This window comes from Lissotriton helveticus, chromosome 5_1 (assembly GCF_964261635.1).
Source record: "Lissotriton helveticus chromosome 5_1, aLisHel1.1, whole genome shotgun sequence".
In the NCBI taxonomy this organism is placed as follows: domain Eukaryota; kingdom Metazoa; phylum Chordata; class Amphibia; order Caudata; family Salamandridae; genus Lissotriton; species Lissotriton helveticus.
This window is the reverse complement of record NC_136065.1, coordinates 1,709,580,313-1,709,587,818: the sequence shown is the minus strand read 5'-3', so window position 1 is coordinate 1,709,587,818 and position 7,506 is coordinate 1,709,580,313. Positions and strand designations below refer to the sequence as shown.

General features: G+C 45.1%; 1 long non-coding RNA gene across 1 annotated transcript; it reads left to right on the top strand.

The window, feature by feature from the left end:
* Positions 1–479: 479 nt before the first annotated feature.
* Positions 480–2,014, top strand: LOC144753790 (uncharacterized). Its single transcript, XR_013594532.1, has 2 exons — positions 480–784; positions 1,501–2,014. It is a non-coding gene; the product is annotated as an uncharacterized LOC144753790 (long non-coding RNA).
* The last annotated feature ends 5,492 nt before the right edge of the window (positions 2,015–7,506 follow it).

Here is a 7,506-nt window from a genome sequence, read left to right as displayed (position 1 = left end):
TTATATTAAATTCCCTGTTACACCGGCAGATTTAGCCAAAACCAAGACTGACTTTTATCAACTGGCACACTTCCCTCACGTGATCGGCTGCATCGATGGCACCCACGTCCCACTCTGTCCACCTGCAGCCACAGAGCACATATACAGGAATCGCAAATCGACGCACTCCATCAACGTCCAGGTCATATGTAATGCAGGTAACCTCATCACTGACATCGTAGCCAAGTTCCCCGGAAGTACCCATGATTCATACATATTCCAGAACAGTGGAATATACACACGCCTACTTGCCGGAGAATTTGGAAATGGATACCTGCTAGGTAAATCACATTGACACACCCTGACACTCACATCAGATCTACGTCTCAAGTACTTGCAATTAATGTCTATCTTTCTCCCCCTAGGCGACAGTGCATATGCCCTGCGGTCCTTCGTGCTCACTCCCTACCTCAACCCATCCACCAGGAGTGAAAGGCGATACAACGTGGCTCACAGATCCACACGAAACGTAGTTGAGCGCACATTTGGACTCCTAAAGAGCAGGTTTCGCTGCCTCCATAAGAGTGGAGGTGCACGGCAGTACACCCCAATCATCTGCTGCAAAATAATAGCGACCTGTGCAATGTTGCATAATCTCGCCACCAAGCAAGGCACTGAGGTGGAGCTCACATTTCATGAGGACATTGATGACGACCCAGAGGTGGCAGAGCCCCAAGCCACAGTGGCAGCAGCAGCTACAGATGGGAGACTGAGACGGGCAGAGGTTACACAACAATATTTCTGAGTGAGTAAAGAGACACAGGCATGAATGTAACTTTGTGTAAGTAGTTTAATAATCACTACGCCACAGCATTGTTAGCTCACATTGGGCTCACTAATACTAACACTCCATGAGTGTGTTGTCACGGTTCACACCACCGTGACTACAGCCTTGGGTGGAGTGCAAAGTCATTGTTTGTGGCCACGGGCCACAGGGCGGGGCTGCTGTGGCTGTGAGCCTATGTCCTCACGCTGGCCTGTCAAACTTCCCCCACGCCTGCCACTCCTCCGTAAGTCATGCACAGGAGTGCTTGCACCACTCCTGCTGGTGGACCCCTCGCTTTCGGCAGCACAAGTGTCGTCTCCAGTGCCAGTCTGATGCGCGAGCACTAGCTCCATGGCAGTGGTCATCCTGGCCATACCTTCACTTAAATTGGTGCAGCACTGCACTATGGCATCCTGCATCGTGACTGACCGTCTGCACAGCAGAGTGGTAGCAGTTGCAAACCTGTTCAGGGCCTTGGTTTGCTGGCGCACATCCACACGGGCCTTGCGTCTCTCCAAATGGTCCCTGTCCAATTTGTCACACAGGACAGTCATGCACTGTGTGATATCTGAAATTCCTGACGCCATGGATTGTATGCCTTCTGCCATGTCCCCTATGCCCTTGCCTACTGCTTCCAGTTTATTGTTAGTTGTGCGTGCGTGCCTCTGAACCCCCATCATTGCTTTTGCCTGCAGGCGCTGCACCTTCACCATGGTGGCCTCCAGTCCGCAGAAGACACCTTGGACTTGCCGCACATCCTCTACCTCCCGTGGCCGTCGCCCTCGGACACTGGCCCGCGTGACTCTGGGACTGGGCTGCTGCTCGGTGTTGCCTCTGTCCTGTGTGTCACCCTCCACCTCCTCCTCCTCCGATGATGTTTGCAGTATTCTGCGAGGGGGCACATCATGGCTCCTGACTCTTCCCAGCACTGGGGATGGTGATGTGGGGGTGGGTGATAGTTCTGCCGCTCCTGTGTCCTGACTACCAAATAGGAGAGGGGAACGTGGATATTCAGCAGTTGCCTCCTCAGGTATCGGGGCAGCCTGCTCTTGGTCCTGCCCTCCGTGAGAAGTGCTAGGTCCGGCTCCTTCCCTCCTCTTCTCTCTGACCTCAGCTGTGCTGCGCTTTGACTCTCCTGTGGACAGACATGGACATTGTGTCAGTAATGTTGTTCACCTGTGTCATGAGATTAAATACACTTCTATTGCACATTTGCCTGTCTCTCATTTGCCTATGCTACTTGTCTGTTGCTCCCCTTGCTGCAATGCACGCTGACTGCTCTGAGGTATCTACACATGACTACATTTCCCAGGATGCATTGCAGGACATTAGTTAAACCTGTTGTGGAGTCTGATTTATCCTGTGAGGGGAATAGGTAAAAGGGTAAATGATATTGTTCCTGCATCTTACCTGCTTTCTTTGCTCCTCTTGCTGAGCTGTCTGCGTCTCCTATTCCGTGTATACATTCCTTCTCAAGGGTTGTAGCGACCATCTCCTCAATGTCGGTGAGTCTGGGGGCTCTGTTTCTTCCGCCTCCTGTAGCAGCACTTTCCTTGCGGTGGGCAGCAAGCTTTTTTTTGGTGATTATGCGGATGTCATACCACCGTTTTTTTAGGTCTTCAAGGTCACGGTGGGTGACACCAATGGCATTTACCTTGCCTTGTATGTCCAACCAGGTGCTGCGCTTGATTGATTCAGCAACATGCAGAGTTTGCTTTCCAAATATTTTCCCATAATGTCTGACAACCTCCGAAATCAGCACCTGCAGTTCCTCCTGGCTGAACTTCTGCTTCCTTTTGCGCTCAGCAGCTTCTCTCTGTGCCTCCTGGCTCTCCATCTTGCTGTGTAGTTTGTGTCAGGAAAGGCTGCTCCACACTCTGTCCTCCTGCTCTCCTGACTGTTTGTTTCTGCACCTGCATGGGCGTGGCCTGTCCCAGGTACTGGGGTGTGGTGCTTGGATCTGATTGGTTAGTTCCCCTGTGGCTTGGAATTTGGGTGTGGTTGAAGTACCTGATTGGTTCACAGGCACACATGTTTGTCAGTTTCAAATTCTTCGGCGGATAGTTCCGACACGGTAAATACCGGGTCGGTTTTTCCCGACTCGGTATTTTCCGGGTCGGAAGTTGCCATTCATTCCTATGGGCCATGGCACCGGTGGATCGGTTTTGGTTTTTCCGTCTCGGATTTTACCGTGTAGGTATATTCCGAGTCGGTAAATACCGTTTCCGAGTACCGACAGGTTCCGAGTCGGTATTTTATACCGTCATTGTTACCTACATCTCATTTTCCTCCTCGGTAATACCGAGTCGGTATGACTCGGTATTTAAGAGGTCGGTAAATATTATTTACCTACATCTGGCCCTAAGACCCTTATTACGATGACAGTAGGCCAGACAGCGAACTGCCATTGCTTTGGGCAGGAGACCGCCTACATTGATCCGGCAGTCGCACCTGCCAAATTAGTATGTGACTGGTGTGCTGACGGGCGGAAAGTGTCTTTTTCTACTGTTGCTTGTGCTTTGGCCCAGGAAAAGGGACGCAGCACAAGCTGCAGTAGAAACAGGCACTTTGAAAAAATCCATGCACTGTTTGCCAGGCACCATGTGCAGTGGCCCACGGGGGACAGAGGCCCTGCTTAGGGTCCCCAAAGTCTGTCTCCATCTGCCTTTTTGTAGGACCACCATGAAACTACAGTTGTAAAGGGACATCCTAATCCCTCCTGTGGTGCCTGCACATGCACCACCTCCATTGTAGGGATAGGTGTCCAACCACCACCCTGATGGGATCTTGGATCCTGTTGGAGGCAGCGGTCTTCCCCCTGACATTATTGTTCCAAACGCCTGCAAAGTAATGCGGCAGTTGGACCGGTATCCGATATGTCGGCGGACCGCCCCTGACAGGCTTTCGGTGGCGGTCCACCTGACATTATAATGAGGTCCTAATTTTCAATTAGTTCACAGCTCCCAGAGGAGGAATCAAAAGCTATATTTATGCCCATATTAATAGTAGGGTGCTGCTTATAGGTTATATTTGTTCATTATACAGGTTGTAGATATTGTATTAACAAAAGAAAGAGCAGAACAAAGAACAAAAGAATAGAAAGAGAATTAGATTTACATGAACAAATTCATCTAGATTACAAAAAGCAAAACAATATCAGAGTTTGAAAAGAAAGAGGAAAGACTCAACTAAAGATGAAAGCAGTCTCTCAACATCCAGCTATAACAAAATATAATGGTTGACACCATTAAGGGGGGGAATTAATAGGGCTTTTAAATAAAATGAAATCATTTAGATTTAATAAACATGTTGAAAATGAAAGTTAAAGCATAAATGGAAAAAATGCTTTAAAACAATTCAGAAATGTGCTCAACTGTCACAATTACACGTGCTAGGCCTCAAACTGTTCTATTGGAATGAGAGAAGTCGTTCATTTTAGGGGCGTGGCTGCAGCGCCTCGCAAGATTGGCGCTTAGGGAGTTCGCTCCGCTACGCCGGACCTCTCGCTTTCACCTTTGCCATGATTTTCCTGCGGCTAGCTCTTTCCTAATGATGTGCCCATGAACCGGAACCTTTTCTACATCGGGTGAGCACTTTCCTGCATTTTGGCATCCTACGCCTTTTGAATTATAGCCACCACCGCATTTTCCTTGTCACAGCCCCACCATCTTGAGAGCACACGTTCTGCTTAAGATGCTCAGCTTCACCTCAGGAAACTTTTCTAAACGTGCTGCAACCTTAATTTCTACATAAATATGCCCTTCTCCTTAACTATTTTTTCTCAACATAACACACTTTTACCAGCTTTGTAGGGAAGTTGGATTGGCATTTACTTGGAATGGTTCCTCAGCTGCTGTAACCTCTGAAGTGACACCCCTACTCACTGAAGTACCTCGGGCTAAAGCTTCTCAGGGTGAAGATGGCTTCTAATATTTTTATAATACCTTCTCTTCTCATGACCTGATGCTCGCAGACTCTTATCAGATATCTGTGTGGTTAAGTCATGCCACCATCTTCAGGGAAATATGCTCCATAAGGTTGAATGTGGCAACATGTTACTAGTCAGCAGTCAACATTGACACTTTACAGTTTTTTTGTTTGCCTGCTTCGCTGTCATCCTAGTGACTTGTATCTTTGGTAGCAGAAGAGCAGGTCATGGTTTGAAAGTATATGTTTGCTATGTCAGTCATACTCTAAATCCATTTATCCTACCATCTTCAATGTGGATACATTTTTAATGTCAGTTAGTTAACACGTATGCCACCTGTACTGTGCGCATTTACACGCATTTTGTTAACTCTGGAGATTTTTGTCGCTGATTAATGCATGCTTACTCTGCTTTTGTGAGAGCGTTTTGACTGCTCACAGAACTATATTCTACTAAGGTGTTCTTCCACTTGCCTCCTCTACATTGCCTATTTGAAATTCCTCCTGACATAGCTAATCTCTGCTCATTTACTACTTGGAGGACATTGGTCTTTATGGACAAACTGCGTACTCCGAAGTTTGTTTTTGTTCCCTCCAAGAGTATTCTGGTGACAATTTCCTCATCTTCCGCAACATCAATCTCTTCTTCCACTACATCCCAAATGGCTGGAGCTACTCCTATTCGTTCTTCCTCAACACAGCCTGTTTCAAGCAAGTCCTCTCCTCCCACGATCTCTACTAAACGCTTAAAATGTGAACCTCCATCTCCAGATAAACCGCCATCTCCCATCTCTATGGAACTACTTTTAGAAGAGATTCGAGCTCCACGCCCATTTGCAGAAGAAACTAATAATAAAATGCAATTTCTTGAAGAGAAATGGTCAGTTATGAACAGCAGAGTTACGTCTGTGAAGCAATAAGTTTCAGGCATACAAGATAATACCCAGCGTATCTCTTCTTTGGAAAAGTCGATTCTTGCTCTCCAACAACATACTGAGGATTTAGAAAACAGGAATAGGAGGAATAACCTACGTATTTATGGTTTGCCGGAATCCCTGGAAGGTGATGACCCGGTGACATTTTTTACATCTTTTCTTGCAAAGCTTCTGGACATGTCACCTACCAAATCCCTCAGTATCCATAGAGCTCACCGCCTTGGTCCTCGCTCTTCTACTTCAACCAAACCATGTGGTGTCATCATCCTCTTCTTGAAATTTACAGATCTTCTTTCAGTATTTTCTGCAGCCAGAACTAAACATCAGATATCTTGGTTGGGTCAAAGAGTGTTTCTATCTCAAGACGTCTCCAATGTTACATCGGCAAGAAGATCTCTTGGTGCTCGTTATGGTTTCTTTCATCCATGTATTTTTTAAGTCACTCATCAAAATCGTACATGGACTTTTCAAGATCCCGGAGAACTTAGGGAACTTCATTCAAATTCAATCTAATGGTGCCATGGATACTTCCACCTCTTCCAGTGGCTGATTGACTGTTTAATTTTGTTCTTCTCTCTTACTGCACTTCTGATGATGTTCTATATTTAGGTTCTATTTTGGTTAAATGTATACATGTTTAATAAGCCTTAATATGGTTTCCTTCATTGCTTGTTCTCCTTTTGTTGTTTTTCACTCATTAGACATTGCAGTTTCTTAAATTACCTTCGCCTTCACATAGCATGTTGTTTTATAGTAAGCAGTTTAATGTACTTCACTGTTGTTAATTGTCTTTTATGTTTCTTGATGAAGGTTTGTGGGTCCATCTCCCCTCAAGTCATGTGGTAACCTTACTTCATTTTTCATCCTGGTGTGGTCTGGAATCCCTTTTTTCAGGCGGTCCGTCTTGTTGAGTGCCGCCATTGCCTCATTGTCCTCTTGTATGTTTCCCCCAGGTATTTTTTTCTCAGTCATCCTTTTGGATATGTACTGTCTCTTCTTAAATTTTCCTCCTCTCACCCTTCCCCTTCTTTCCCTTTCCTTACCTTTTACTATCTGGTTTCATTAATCTTTCTTCTGTTTTTGCCCTTTCAGTATCACCTTTTACATTTGTTCAGATCTCTTTTTCCTTCCTTTTTTGCATCCCGACCCTTTCTTTGATGTTATCTGTTATATTCCTTTTCTCTCTACTCCTTCTCTCATTTTTCGGCTGTATGTTACATATAAACAACCTTGCACTTTTGTTCCTATTGATTTTATGCTATTTGTAAATTTAGAGTTGTCTCCTGGAATGTAAAAGGTGTTATTAGTCCCATTAAACGGCAGAGAGTCCTTTCCCATCTAGCATCCTATAACCCTGATATAGTCCTTTTGCAAGAAACCCACCTTACCGAAATTGAATCCCTTAAATTAAAAAGAGGTTGGGTTGGTACAGTCTTATTTTCACCCTCCAACAACAAAAAATTGTCATTTTATTTAATAAGAAATTAAAATGTAAAGTTTTATTATAAGATAATGACAATGATGCTAGATGGATATTAACTATGTTGTTAATTAATTCTATACCTTTAACTGTTTTTAATATCTATGGCCCTACTCAACTCTTTTTGGCCTTTAATCACGAACAAATGTATTCAAGGTAAGGATGAATTATTTATTTTGGGGGGAGACTGTAACCAGATTGTTGACCCATTCCTTGATCGTAAATCCACAGAAGGCTTAATTCCTTACAAAACTCACAATTTTGTGACACTATCTTGCAAGCACGTTTTATTGACTCTTGGTGACTATCACATCCTGATACTTTGGACTACTCCTTCTTTTCTCCTCCTCACACATCTT